Below are 15,413 nucleotides of genomic sequence, written 5' to 3' on the forward strand. Positions count from 1 at the left end.
GGGAAAAAAGGAACAATTTACATAAGTTTAGAGGTTTGCGACATAGCCACTAGTTCTATATGCTTATTTTAAAAACTTCAAATACAAACTCTTGAATGATTTGTGTTTGTAGATAAAGGATTTATGTAATCATATCATAAGAAAATATTTTTGTAACTTTTAAAATATTACCTAAACCTGTGCCTAGAGATAACTGGAAGTGTAAGAGGGAAATAAATGCTTCAACAGCAATTTTATGTAGAAGGAAACATTATTCAATACCTCTGACTAGGAACATAGTTAACTTTTCTAACTTCTAAAGATAGAAGAAAAGCCAAATGTGAAGGAATCATTCACTTTTCACTACACCAGCATTCTCTTTCACCTTGAAAACAGATTAAAGAAGGAAAGGTTGAAAACTAAATTATTAAACACATACTTAGTAGCATATGCTATATGTAATTATTTGCTTACATTTTTGAAAATAGAATTTAAATGAAACCAGTGATTAAATAATGCATTTTGATAAATCTGAAATATGTGAACAGCCTATTGAAACTCTGAATGCCATCCGTCACTCAGGAGCAGAGACAATAATAGAACCAGTACAAGAAGGCCAAGGCACTCCAATTTTTAGCTTAATATTTGCTGTCCCCAAATATTTGCTATAACAATCCATTGTCATTTTTCTCTTCTCAAAAAAAGTATTTGTATGCATACATTTCGGCAGGTATGCTCATGTCGCTTAGGTACTCAGCACTTAGCAGTATCCGTGCATATTCAGCATGATTGCTGGTCAAAAGGCATAACAAATCATGCAGGGTCTCATAATTTTTAAAAATAGTGATCTGATGGGGCCGGCCCAGTGGCGCAGCGTTTAAGTTCGCATGTTCTGCTTCTCGGTGGCCCAGGGTTCTCCAGTTCGGATCCCAGGTGCAGACATGGCACCGCTTGGCATGCCATGCTGTGGTAGGCATCCCACATATAAAGTAGAGGAAGATGGGCACGATGTTAGCTCAGGGCCAGGCTTCCTCAGCAAAAAGAGGACTGGCAGTAGTTAGCTCAGGGCTAATCTTCCTCAAAAAAAAAAAAATAATAATAATGATGTGAGCACGAGAATATTAATTGTTTACAATCAGAGATCAGGATGGTATATTAAAAGTAAATACCATTTTGACAAGAGTTGAACATCAAAAATGAAAATCAGACACATACGTTGGATAAGAGTTTTCAAGGAAATTTGAGTCCTACTTAGAAAATCTGGAAATCACGGCAACTATTTAACAATGGATACCTTATTTTAATATTTGTCAAAATTTTAAACATTACTAATTATGTTGATTTGAAGAGTTAAAGCAAAGGGTCTGTAAGAGAAGTTTGTAATCAAAACCTGTTGTTTACAATTTGAGTTAATTATGAAGAAATTATTGACCATCTACTATGTGCAGAGGATTTATTTAACCCCACAGGAAAGACAAAAGCATAAATATATAGTCAGGTGTGTGCAATCTACTTAAAGAGGTAAAAATAACATGTGAGACAATAATTAGTAGAACTATACAACCATAGAATTAGTTGCTAAATTACAGGAGAAAGAGACCAATGAAGGCAGAAATAATCCTTAAGTTTTTATAAAGATAGGATCATACTGATTAAACTTTTCATCCATTAGTACAACATAAAACCACAGAAATTGATATCTAAAGTAGCCATTTGATTATTTCTCTTAATGAAAATAATTCTCAGTATTCCATCTGAAAGTCTACATATATACTACATTGTTGATATAAAATTCCATTCATTTCTAAATGAAGTGACATGCTCAGTTAAGCATCTTTACTCACTGTCTCTCTAATATCAACATGAAAATCTAAACGTAAAAAGTTGCTAAGTCTAACTTTCTATTCTTTGCTATTAATTCATCACATAAAGTTTCATGTTTTTATTTGCTCATTACAGTTCAACATGCACACTTTACTTTCCAATAGAGACAAACAATTATTTTACTGCTCTCAGGTAGGCTGGTGTCAATCCAGCCAAAAATGCCTCTTTGAGTTTAGGAAAGGCTGTAGAATACAATAATTCACATGTGCCTCACAGCCTTGCATCTAGAAGACGTCAAGAACCTATTTGTAGAAAAATAGAGATCAATGAATATTTTTATAAATTTAAGGCTGTTTTTAAGGAAAATTATAGTTACTATGTTTAAATCACTTCTAAAGCAGTTTGGTCTTAGTTTCTTCCTCTATAAAATGGTTAAACTTTATAGAAAGGTTATAATAATTACATTTTTACATAAATTAGAGAATTTTAGGATTATGGTTGGTACATGACACGAGCTCAATAAATATTAGCTACTATAAATATTATTACTATGATCGCCATTGTCCAAAGTGACTGTTGGTATCCTTAACAGGAAATAACAAAGTAAATAGAGATATTATTCTTCTTGTGAAGGACGTTGTAAAATGCAGAATATTATTTCACTCAGGCACCTGGGGAAGCTTTTTGTTATATACATGCAAAATAATTCAAAAGATACATATATATATACATATATATGTATATGTGTATTTCACATGTGCATACATACACACACAAAACTTGTCAATATATAAACAGCCTCATTATAATCTGTATTCTAAAAATAAGACCAACTAGAATCATTATAAACTTCATATTTTAAACATTACAGACCTCAGTTAGCACTATACTTTCCACCTGCTTCCCTTTTTTTAACTGCACATGCATCAAAAGTACATATAATGTTTTTCAAAATGCTTACCTAAATTACTGATGACAAAATTTTTTAATTCTATTTTGAAGCAGCATGTAAATATATGCTCATAAAAAACAGAAAACAAGTTCATTTGGTTTTGATTTTTTCAATACTACTTCAATAGTTTTGTATCGGCTTTAGTATTACAACACTGACTAGTTCTAATTTCATATTCCTTCCCAGCCTAGGCAAATAAAATATTTACTTATATACATATTTTATAAACTTAATAATAATCGTCATTGATAATAACTGACATACACTGAGGATTAACTAAACACATCAAGTCAACCTTTTCGACACACTATGTGGCAGAATATTATTGCCACCATTTTCCACATGTGATTCAGGAAATTTAAATAATTTGCCAGAGTCATCCTGCTAGTAACACCAAAGCCATTATTCAAACTCAGATGTATTTGGACATCTATTTGGAAGAAGTACTTCTCAACATTCTGGTATTCTTTGTTTTGCATCCCATTCAAAGTTGCCTAGAAAAGAAGAACTGAAAAATAGCATCTTGCAAAGTAACCTAAATCTTAACAGACTTAAGAAAAATATCTAAAAAACAGATATATTTACAATTAAATATAAAAATAAAAATTTGGGGAAATTTAAAGAATTATGATATTAATAAAATATGAAATAGGAATAAAAATGAGGAAATCTCTTTGGTTTTCACAAATTAAGAGAATTTTGATGGGTGGTTTGGAACACAAAGTTTTTGCATTCCTATAGGTTGTAGTAAGACAAAGTTTAAAAGTTTCCTTAGTAATTTAAAAGAATTTAAACATTGATAAATGTCTCAAAGATGATTAGCTGTATACTGAATTCAGCTTCTTTGTTCCCTAAAGCGGAGTTGTTGTAAGAACATAATGTGCATGGGGGTGTACGGCAGGAGATAACACTAGTAAGGTATTCTGAGGTTTGGTTATGAATTGTCTGATAAATCTCTCACATACCAGCAATAGATAAGCCATCAAAAGTCTTCTGGATGGAGTACAGCACACTGAATAGTGTACAGTAGGAGGGGAATGGCGTGTGGATGGAAGGAACCCAGCTAATTAAATGGTCTAAGTGAGAAAAAATGGGGACGTGAGAGTAGCGTTTATCCTATGCAAACTCTGGTTAGATACACAGCATCTTAAGAAACTGACTTTCTATCCACTGGGAAACCTCTTATGCTGTAGATACAAATTGTAGCCTAAAACTTGTCTAAACATGATGGGTTACCTTAACAAGAAAAATAAAAGATATTTGAAAAAGTAGGAGGGGACTAATAATTAGATTCCAAATTATGGGTGAATATTTTGGCTAATGTCTGTATAAATGATCTCACTGCTCTTCTGTGTTCATTTTCTTTCATATGCAGACATCCTGTTCTGGGAAGGGACTATAAAGACCCTTTGCAAAATAAGATTAATGCTGCTTTGCCTTTGTAATTTGCTTCATTACTTCAACTACTAACTCATTTAGAACACGCTCAAATATTTTCTCAAAGCAAATTAGTCACATCAGTAAATGACTTTTAATTATCTGTAGTTTTATAAGGTAGCAGCACTAGCCACTGTGAAAGGAGAGGAAGGAAGTGAGGGCTAAGAAAAAAGAAAGGGAAAGTAGAACATGAGTGAGCATATGGAAGAGAGATGAGGACATAAAGGAAAATGAGATGATAAGGTTGTGTTGTTGTTTTTTAATTGTCCCCTAGAAATTTAATTAAATATATGACTTACAGTGTCTTTCATACTGAAACAATTATAGAGCTGTGTAGTGAGGCAAAATGGGTATGATGCTAGAGAGATAATACAAATCACTCTATTATTGATGGACCATATGTCCACTAGCTGCCTATATTAGTGTATGAGATGCTAAATCTTAACAAGAGTGTTTTCATAACCAACAGCAAACTGCCAGCAAAGGTATCAGGCATATCAGAGTCTGAAGGTACACATTTTAAAATCCCCTCAGATACGCCATGTTTGCTCAGCTGTTGCAGTCACATGACTTCCTAACTTCTAATTAGGATGAATTAATGTTCAATTGAAGATGAAATTGTCTTTTCACTGCTCAAAATGCCAACTCTGACTAAATAAAACTATGTCAAATTGAAATGAAGTAACCTTAAAGAAAATTCTAAAGAGACTTTTTGATATTCTCTTCCTCATTCTCTATCCTTAACCATAACTATGACAGAGGTTTTCAGTTTTTGAGTGATAATTAGAAGTTAAATTCTAGCCTGTCCCTGTCAGTATACAATTCCTTGTCCTTAAGCAACTGACTTGTCTGTATTACAATTACTATGTTTATAAAATAACACCTATTTTCTACGATTTCACAAAGAAAAGAACACATTGGATTCATCAAAATAAATCGTTGCTTAGATTAAAACAAAAAAAATATAACAGAAATCTAAGGGTCTTATAACTTCAAAATGTTTCCAGGCATGTGGAAAAATATCTGTCTTAATATTTTATATTAACAGCCAAAATCTTTTCAGAATACCTAGCCTAGGTCATAGAAATGTCACTAATTACAAGTCTTTTGTAACATAGTCTATATGAAGATATTCGTGATATCTGTAGCCTACAAGCATGACGGACATGGCATAGCAGAGCAGGTATCTCATGTGACCGGCTCTAGACCATGCCCAAACACGTATTGCGCCAGAGAGTATACCTTGGGTCTGGAAAGAGCAATAATCAGGAAGAAATACCACTGCTCTCAGATTTTCAGGGAATGTTACTGCATCTTTAGATCTGCTTTTCACTTGCAACTCAAATCAAACTTTTTCTTTTTCTGACAAAAATTGCAGAATGAAAAAAATCTGCTTATCACAGAGGCATATAGGAAGCAAGTACAGAGCACCCTGCTTAGGAAGCAGAAGGGGAGCACTAAGCAAGCACACTGAAACCAATGCTAAGCAGTAACTACGGAAAGCAAACAATGGTTTGTGGAAAAATGTGAAAACATTAGCATGGTGAACTGGAAGCAAGTTCACAAGGAGAAAATGGAGACTAAGACCCCTCATACAACAAAGTCATATCCCAGCACAGAACATTGTGGTAGAGAAAACTCAGTAAAGAGTGATAAGCAGGGGGGAACAAAGCAGGAAAAAGCCTGGTCCAGAAGAAATTCTCTTGGTCACCTAAGCACTAAAGGGCATTCACTCGTACTTTGATGACAAAGTATTGCTACACGGAACTACAATTCTGCTCCTCAGAGTCAGCAAAATGTAGGTATCAACTGTTAGGAAGTGAAGATTTAACAAAGTGTTTTTCCTCCCCTTCCTCCCTTCCTTCTTCTTTTTCATTCATTCCTTCTTTTTCTCTAATTGAGTATGTTACAACCTTCAAATGTACAGCATTATTTCAGACAGTCACAAGATGAGGGATAAGAAAAATGAGGGATAAGGGAAAGAACAAGGGTGTATAATAGGAATATGCATGATCACATTTATTCTTCTATTAGCAGTTAATGAGATGTGATGTGTAAAAGTATCTATAATCTGATTGAAAAGAGAAAATAGTTACTGAACTGGTGAGGCAGAAGAAAATAATGATTCCCGTGAATAATGTATTTACTATTGGTACCTCATAGGAATAAAATGTTAATAAGATAATTTCTAAGGAAAATAAAATAAGGGGAAGTGTTACATCTAGGAATTCCCCTAAAGGCAAAAAATACTGCACTCTAGCAATAACAAGGGTGGGAAGTACTAGCCAGGTTCTATCTGCTAAATCTACAGCATGATAATAAAAGGAAGAGAAGACACCTTGATGTGGCAAAGAGTCGCTTCACTTCCAAACCAGGCCAGTCTGGTGAGAACATTAATACGTTTAACAGTAATTGTCTTCTCTTGGAGCCCAGCTACATAACACAGAATGGAGGCCCATTTCTAACCTGCAACTTTTGTCCTAAAACAATAGCCTTTTTGTCCTCATGTTACATTATCTGATTTGCATCCTGAAGGTAGGATGGTTGGAGTAAAGTAAAAGTGTCATCATTTCATCTTGAGATGCTAAAGGATGTCTCATGCTTGGCAGAACGAGCTAAGAGCACTATATTGTGACATTCTATTATCTTAAAAGATGGAAGTAGATTTATAGTCACATAAGGCATGAGGGGGGCATCAAAAACTGGGGCCACCATTAGATTAATTGTCATTCCTAAATAGAAACAAGGAATTCTGATTTATTTGGGAAACAGCCAAAATGCTTTACTGAAATGCTTCATTAGGGAGTAACTGATTTTCATTTGAGAAGAGGGATCATATGGTACATTGTTTCTAACTTACACCATTATTTTTTAGTCGTGGGAACATAGCAGCAGCCCAGACAACTTTAAAGCACATGTGGTATCTAATTGATAACATATATCTTTAATCTGAGAACCTCCTGAGTCTCTTTTTTTGTTTGTTTTTTAGGTTTGGACATTTTTTATTTCCTGATTTAGAATGCAATTCAGAACTCTAAATGAACTGATAGTATACAACTTTCTTTAAGGCAACTTTAATCCGTTTGCTTTTTTTTTTCAGTGTACATCGTAATATATTTCGAATTCTGTGTAGATTACATCATGTTCACCACTGAGTCTCTTAATAAATAGCTAAATCCTACTTCACAAAACTCTTACAAGGTAATGTGCTCAGAAATGTGTGTAGTAATTGTTCAATAAATTATTTATATTTTTCAGTTTTTACTTGTTAGATTCTGAACTACCTGTTCTTATTTTATTCTTTATCAAATCATTATTCTGGACTATTAGTCTCTCGTCATCCTGCCCTTCTCTCACCCCAGCAATGCCTGTGCTCCACCAACAGTATTCTAACAGACAAACAACATAGATGGAGCGCCATATTAGGAGATCTGTGGTTTCCATCCTGGCTTTATAATAACTCATCCAGCTATGCAATATTACATTTAATCTCACTTTCCCTACTTCCTCACTGGTAAAAATTGAGGAATGATAGCTCCATGCCCTATCTCACAGATTGTGTGAGGGTCAAATGAGACATGGTTTTTACAAGGTGCACTAGAAAATTCAAAAAATTATGCAAATTTAAAATTATTATTGGAAATTTCAAGTTAATCAAATTATGATACCTCTAAAAAGTTATTTTAATGTCTTCTCACTGACACTTGTGTAAATTTTAAATGGTTAATATCTGTAACTTCTCTGACTTTAAACAAAACCTACTAATTTATTAAAACTAAGTACTAAACAACATAATGTACTGCAATGGTGTGTTTTTAAAATATGAAAACTCCATAGCTTTTTAAATATTTACTTATAAGATTATTTTTGATACTAAAATGTAACCTCTCAGTTACTTAAACGAGTAGAATAAGCATAATTCTATAGCTGCATGTCTATCACACTGGAACATTAAGCATTATACATGATAATATTGTGTTATTGCTTTTGAAATCTATTCATTAGAATCGTAAGCTGCAAATCCTTCAGGGACTGATTTAAATACACATTACATCCCCCAATACTTAGCATTTGGGTTTCTGATTTAGTTCAAATTTTAACGTCTTATATCTTTAGTAGACAACAGTGCATTCAATACCAAATTTGAAAGCTTTTTCTGCTTCTGATAAAACAAACCTAATTTCTTTTTAAATTATCCCCTTTAATTATTTCTATCTTTGTATCCTGTTTATTTCCTGAACAGCACATATTCCAATTCAAAAATACTTATTCATTATATTTAAAAATTTTTATTGTTATAATTAATACACCATAAAATTCACGTTTTCAAAGTGTTCAGTGATTTTTAGCATAATCCCAGAGTTTCACAACCATCACCACTATGTAATTCCAGAACATTTTCTTCACCCTGAAGAAACACTCTATATCCATTAGCTGTCATTCTCCATTGCCCACTCCCACGTCCTCTGGCAACCACTAACCTACTTTCTGTATGTATGGATTTACCTATTCTGGATATTTCACATAAGAGAAATAATATAGTATATGGCTTTTTGTGTCTGCCTTCTTTCACTTAGCTGTTTTCAAGTTTCATCCATGTTGGGCCAGCCCAGTGGCACAGCCATTAACTTTGCACGTTCTGCTTCGGTGGCCCGGGGTTCACAGGTTCAGATCCCGGATGTGGACCTATGCACTGCTCATCAAGCTATGCTGTGGCAGGCATTCCACATATATAAAGTAGAGGAAGATGGCCATGGATGTTAGCTCAGGCCCAGTCTTCCTCAACAAAACAAACAAACAAATAAAAAAAACCAGGAGGATTGGCAGCAGATGCTAGCTCAAGGCTAACCTTCCTCAAAAAAAATAGTTTCATCCATGTTGTAGCATGTACCAAAACTTCATTACTTTTTATGGCTGAGTAACATTCCACTATATGGATATACCACATTTGTTTATCCAGGCATCATTTGATGGACACTTGTGTTATTTCCACCTTGTCTATTATGAATAATGTTGCTATGGATACCATGTACAGGTTTTTAGTGGACACATATTTTCAACTCTCTTGAGTATATACCTAGGAGTAGATTACTGGCTCACATGTTAACTCTATATTTAGCTTTTTGAGGAACTGTCAAACTGTTTCCAAACAGTTGCACCATTTTATTTCCCCACCAGCAAAGTATGAGGATTCTAAATTCTCCATATCTTCCTTAATATTTGTTGTTGTCTATCTACTTTATTATAGCCATCCTAGTGGGTGTCAAGTGGTATCTCATTGTGATTTTGGTTTGCATTTCCCTAATGACTAATGATGTTAAGCATTGTTTTCATGTGCTTATTGGCTGCTTGTATATCTTCTATTGAGAAATGCTTTTTCCTACTTTAAAACTGGGTTGTCTTTTATTATTTGAATTATAAGAGTTCTTTATACATTCTTGATACAAGTCCCTTATCAGATGTATGATTTGCAAATACTTCCTCCCGTTCTGTGGGTCGTCTTTTCACTTTCTTGATAGTACTCTTTGAAGCACAAGACTTTTAATTTTGAGGCAAAGTTTCATGTTTTCTTGCCTCAAATCTACGGAAGCATTTATTATTCAAAATCAATCCTGTTTTATTACAAATATATCACATTTTTATTTATTTATTTGTTTATATTTTTGTGTGAGGAACATTGGCCCCGAGGTAACATCCATTGCCAATCTTTCTCTCTCTCTTTTTTTTCTCCCTAAAACCCCAGTACATACATGAATATCCTATTTGTGAGTCATTCTAGTTCCACTGTGTGGGATGCTGCCACAGCATAGCTTGATGAGCGGTGTGTAGATCCGCACCCAAGATCCAAACCGATGAACCCCAGGCTTGCTGAAGCGGAGCGTGCGAAACTAACCACTGGGCTACAGGGCCAGCCCCTATCACATTTTTAAATACAACTGCCTTAGTTTAGTCTTATCTATTTGAGTACTAAACTATACATGTAAAATAAAATCCATGTTAAAAATAAATACACATTCACTCATTTCAATAAGGACAAATATCTAAAGTAACTTCAGTTTACTTTCTAATCTAACAAGTCTTAACAGATTCTAAAAGACAACATATTAAACTAGAAGTTTAGGATTTGTTGCCTAACTCAATCTATTGCTGCATTTTACATCAAATAACATTTATACCACATAATATGGTAAAGGAAAACAACGACTTGAGAACTGCTGCAAAAACTATATAGTTATTTGAACCATAACATCACAGAGAAATATAAAATTGAAGTACAAATTATATGAAAAATAATTTTTGTGAATAGCATGAAAACAATCATATAAACAGGCATCATAAGGAAAACAATTAAATCCAAATTCTGATTATTTACATGAATCAGAAATCATGATGTTTTATGATGATAAAGGTTCATTAGAGGAAAGAGCCTTTCCCCTCACAAAGAAAGGGATAAAGAAATTCAGTCAATATACTTTTAAAAATTTGTACTTATACTGAGTGTTCTATAACATTTTCTTCACAGACAATGTGAAATGTATAACATTAGTTTAAAAACGACTAAAATTATATTACACATTTTTCCATTACACATGAGAAGATTAAGGAAAAGAGAAATTAAGTGAATTCTGTAGATTGACAAAAATGGTTTGTCAGAGATGGACTGGATCTGGTCCAATATTCTTTGTGCTATATTATGGGAAACTTTCCTGGTTACTGGTCATTTCTACCACTTCGAACATTAGACTAGCAAAATTAGACATTCATTTTGCATTCTGACCTTTCTCTTTTAATTTAAAGCATAAATGTCAAGTGGGTGCCACAACCATGTGAAAACCATGAACACACTCTGAAATTTCTTTTGATCTTTCAGTTATTTCTCAAGAGCTCTATGCAGTCGCCTTTTACACACAACCTGATAAAGCCACTATTTCCCTCAGCTCTTCCTCCTTCCCTCCTTCCTTCTATTTCACCCCTTCTCTCTTCCTCCCACAGCAGGAAAAGATGATAAGCAAACGTACAGGGAAGAATCATTTCTTCAGAAAAACGTATCAGTTATATCACTTCTTTAGAGTACTTGCCATAATTCCAATTCTGATTTCTAAATTATATAGTGATATCACATTACCCTTTCTTGCAACTGTGACTATAGACACACTCAAAGGAAGAAATGCAATTTGTTATGTGTTGTCTCCCTTTATAGATACCACTTTGAAGTGGAAAAGTCATATCAACATATGAATAACAATATTTATTCCACATAATAACTGAAATGCTACAGATAATAATTTTCAAATACAAAGTATTTACCTTCCTTAAAATAAATAATTTTACCTTGTGGAAAACAGAAATTGAAAATGCTTAACTTTATATATGACTACTCAAGCTGAAGGGTCTATATGTACAGATTGTCTTATTTGATCTAAAGAGCCATTAGAATCTGTATCCGGGAAATTGAAAAAGCCTAGTAAGCTCTGCCGTCAGAGGCATCCATTTTTAATTTAGCCATTTGTGAAACACTTTATTGAGGTGAATATTTCTTTCTGCTTTGCTCAAATCGTAACGTGGACAGCTATGCTCAAGGGGACAACAACCTTATGAAGATACAGAGATACCATTATTTCCATTTAACAGATGGAAATTGAGAAAAAAGAGATAAAGTGAATTATCTAAAGTCACAAGCTAATAAACTAACATGAGTGAGAAACAGGGTTAGATCTTAACACTGGATTCCTTTCCCAGAATTCTACACCACACTGCAATTAGATCTGGGAAAATGGTTATTTCCATAATTATACTATGTTATAAAAGATAGCATGCTATCCCAGAGGAATAAATCTATCAGACACACATTATTCTCCACAAAACTCATCCTAATTGCCACAGTCGTTTTTGAAATTTCGAAATTACTCCGTAAGTTGTTTAAGTGAGCCTATCAGCAGATACAAGCCAAGGATTTTAAAATTAAACATAATTTTAAAAATTAATTTTCAAATGAATGTTTGTACATTATTTTCCAGAAATTAAAGTATCTTGTAAAATAATCTTGCAAAACTGCAGCAATAACATTTCTAAGTAAAGCAAATGCATTAGAAATTAAAAACGAACATTAGCTCATCCAAACAAAACATAACGAGGAAGATACCAAATGTGCTGAGGCCAATCAACACGGAGCTGTATCTTAGAATTAGCACGGCAGAAAGAGAAGAAAGGGAGAGAGAGGAAATAACCAAATTTAGCTGAATGCGTACTGTATATTTTGCATAGGTTATGTAATTGAATTTGAGAAGTAGCAATATGAGTGTCTTAAATGCAGTGATCACATTTTATCCTTTCTCTGCATTTGCTGTTGCTTAACACAGTTCCTACATACATCAGTTGCTAGAAAATACTGAATGAATGAGTGAATGAATGTCATTATTCATGTCATAGATGAAGACACTGAGGCAGAAAATAAATATTTAAAATACCACAACTAATAAATGTTGAAGTTTGCCTGACTCCAAAAACAATGCCTTTCTCTTTGTATGACGTGCTCTCAAAATAATTATTTCTTATCATTTCAAGATCTAGAGGTAGCAAATGGATATCTAATTGATAGCAAAGTCACAACGTAAACTTACCAGTTAATGAATACCACATACCTCCAAGAAAAAATATTTTTTATCATATTTTAGGGATAGAAACCAGTAGACAAATAATTTTAAGTAAAAATTATTGAAGAACTCTATGAATAATAATTGCATTACATAAAAATGCAAAAAAAGAAATGTCAAGGGTGGAAACCAGTTATAAGATTTAATATCCAAACTTGTTTTTTGATTTCCTTTGGCCTTAATTCTTGCAGGAGTAAATGACATCAGAAGCAAAATATTTATGTGTAGTGGCTCTACATTCATCCCAGAAGCTTGATTTAGTCCAAAAAATAAAAGTCAAAACACAAATTGATTGAGCAGATAGTGGTAAGGTTCCCAAACTATGCTTTGTCCTTTGTCTTTACCAAGGATGGAGGGAGCAGTGGCGGTAAAAGACAGAGTGGTGCTGTGCGATCTCGAGAGAACTAAAGCAAAAGGAGTAACTAAAGACAATAGGAAAAACACCATAACTAACACTGATAATTTTTAAATTAATAAAAGTTCTGAATGTTCTGTTTTGGCCCTCAAGAAAAGGGGTAAAGAGGATGATTTCACCTGCACAACTGAGTGTGGAAGCAGCCATAGGGTTTAGAGGTTTAGAGGACAGGAGAGGAAGCTGAGTCCATGGGCCATACGCCAGCCAAGTGAATTCAGGGAAGCGTCCGAGACTGGAGCATTATGTAACAGACTCTTAAAACATTTTATTGTAGCTCCCTGGCAGTAGGTAGCACATGCTTTCCTAAAATAAAATAGCAATGTAAACAATGACCTTACGCAGAGAACCTATAATTGCTTATAAGACATGATCTGAGTGATAACAAAGCAACAACCGCTTGAAATATTCCCTTTTAGAATTTGAGAGAAGCAACTACTTTGAATAAATCTAGTCTCCTAATTCCAGTATGGAAGATGCTCCTTCCTGGCTTTTTACCTTTATCCAGGCTTTGCATTCTAGCCAAATTCGTTTACTCCAGATTCCCTAAACATCACTTTTGAACTTTTATGCCAGTTTACACTATTAACCCAATATGAACCTTCTTCTAATCATGTAACTAAAGACTATCATTTCCTCATGATCCAAATTAAATCCCAATATATCCATGAAATATTTGATAACCATAATATGCGGAAATCAACTACTACTTCTCTGGAAATGTGGATCATCTCTTACTCATTTTTGTAACTCCAGCTCCTTGAAGAGTGACTGGAATATGTCAAGAGCTCACTATGCATTTGTTAAACTGAAGTAAATAGTATTTCATAGTCATTGAGGTCAGGAGCCACACTAGAGGCTTTTCTGGGCTTTCCTTTTGACATGCGGATAGTAAGTGCTAAGGAATACCTCACAGATAAATGAGCTCACTGATCTGTATCAGTGTAAAGAGTGGGCTGCATCCTTTCCTTCCTACAGTTACACAATTATACCTTTCCTTGGTTTTCATGAGCAAATCCATTTTCCTTAAGCCTAGTTGAATTTATCTCCTCAGCAACCATAAAAGTCTTACTAATGTAGGGGTTCCCATTTGTGAAATGTGAAGTACAAGAAATTAGAAACTCTATGTATTATTACTCAGAACCATCCAAAGTATATATAGGGTTGCTCTTTCAAACTCTTTCAGTGTAAACCAATATGTTCATTTCTCAGTTGTTTTCATTTTAATACACAAAATCTTTACTGAAATATGGTCTTTACAGGTATTGGCTTACACAGCTAAAAATGTGTTTTTCAGCTATAAAGGTTAAAACAAAAGCACAGAGAAAACTCAAGGTGGCCCCATGAAATGGATCAATAACTTACGGATCGGAAATAATAATTCATTCTTAGCTTAAATGTTAAATTGGATTTTTAATTATAATTTGTTTACACTTACGTCTTGTCTGATTTCCTTGGACTTATTAATTAGTAAAACAAATTATAGCAGCACTGCTTTGGTTCATTGAGTTCCTTTTTTTCCTAAGAAGGTTATTTTTAAATTCTTGAAAATGAAGGCCATATTATAAAAAAGTAACAATCTCTGAAAGGCACAGTAGAGTGGTAGGATACGAACAGAGGCAGGAGAGAGACCTCAGGCTTTTGTTTTTCTCTGTTGTTGTTGCTGTTGTTTTGATGCTGTACACGATGAAATCTTGGCCTTTTTTTATTTCTTACTTTCTATTTGCATTCTGTCTTGCTCCTGCCCAAAGCCCTCCTGAATCATTGTATGACTACACATCTTTGATCTTGAAAGCAGCTTAAGGTCTCTCTCAAATCACTAGCCTTGGGGCAAATAACTACATTTGCCAGAACCTAGAGAGAGCTCTAAACCATCATATCTATGAGTTGTTCTACAATAAGATTATTAGTTTCTTTTCTGTACATAAAGTCTTTGTAGATTATTCTGCAAATCACATACAGTCAAATTAAAGCAAAGACACAATTATTTGTTCAAGACAAGGATTTTGGGCCAGTTGTCAGTTAATTGTCGTTCAGCTCCAAATTTACCCTTTATTGCCTTTTGTACAAAACTGGAGTTGGGCTGTTAAATATTCTTCCTTTGCCAGCCAGCATGATGTTAAGCTTTATCAGTATAATATGCTAGAGAGACATT

The 15,413-nt window shown here is 33.9% G+C and overlaps 1 protein-coding gene and 1 long non-coding RNA gene across 6 annotated transcripts in view; one reads left to right on the forward strand and one right to left on the reverse strand.

The window, feature by feature from the left end:
* Nucleotides 1–15,413, reverse strand: part of CCSER1 (coiled-coil serine rich protein 1) — a 1,207,616-nt gene that overhangs the window by 589,761 nt on the left and 602,442 nt on the right. The gene's annotated exons all lie outside the window — the stretch shown is intronic.
* LOC139082521 (uncharacterized) overlaps nt 1–15,413 on the forward strand; it is a 45,600-nt gene that overhangs the window by 6,397 nt on the left and 23,790 nt on the right. The window contains exon 3 of the long non-coding RNA XR_011538610.1: nt 7,293–7,393. This is a non-coding gene — a long non-coding RNA (uncharacterized lncRNA). The remainder of the gene's footprint in view (nt 1–7,292; nt 7,394–15,413) is intronic.

Source organism: Equus przewalskii, chromosome 3, assembly GCF_037783145.1.
Source record: "Equus przewalskii isolate Varuska chromosome 3, EquPr2, whole genome shotgun sequence".
NCBI lineage: Eukaryota > Metazoa > Chordata > Mammalia > Perissodactyla > Equidae > Equus > Equus przewalskii.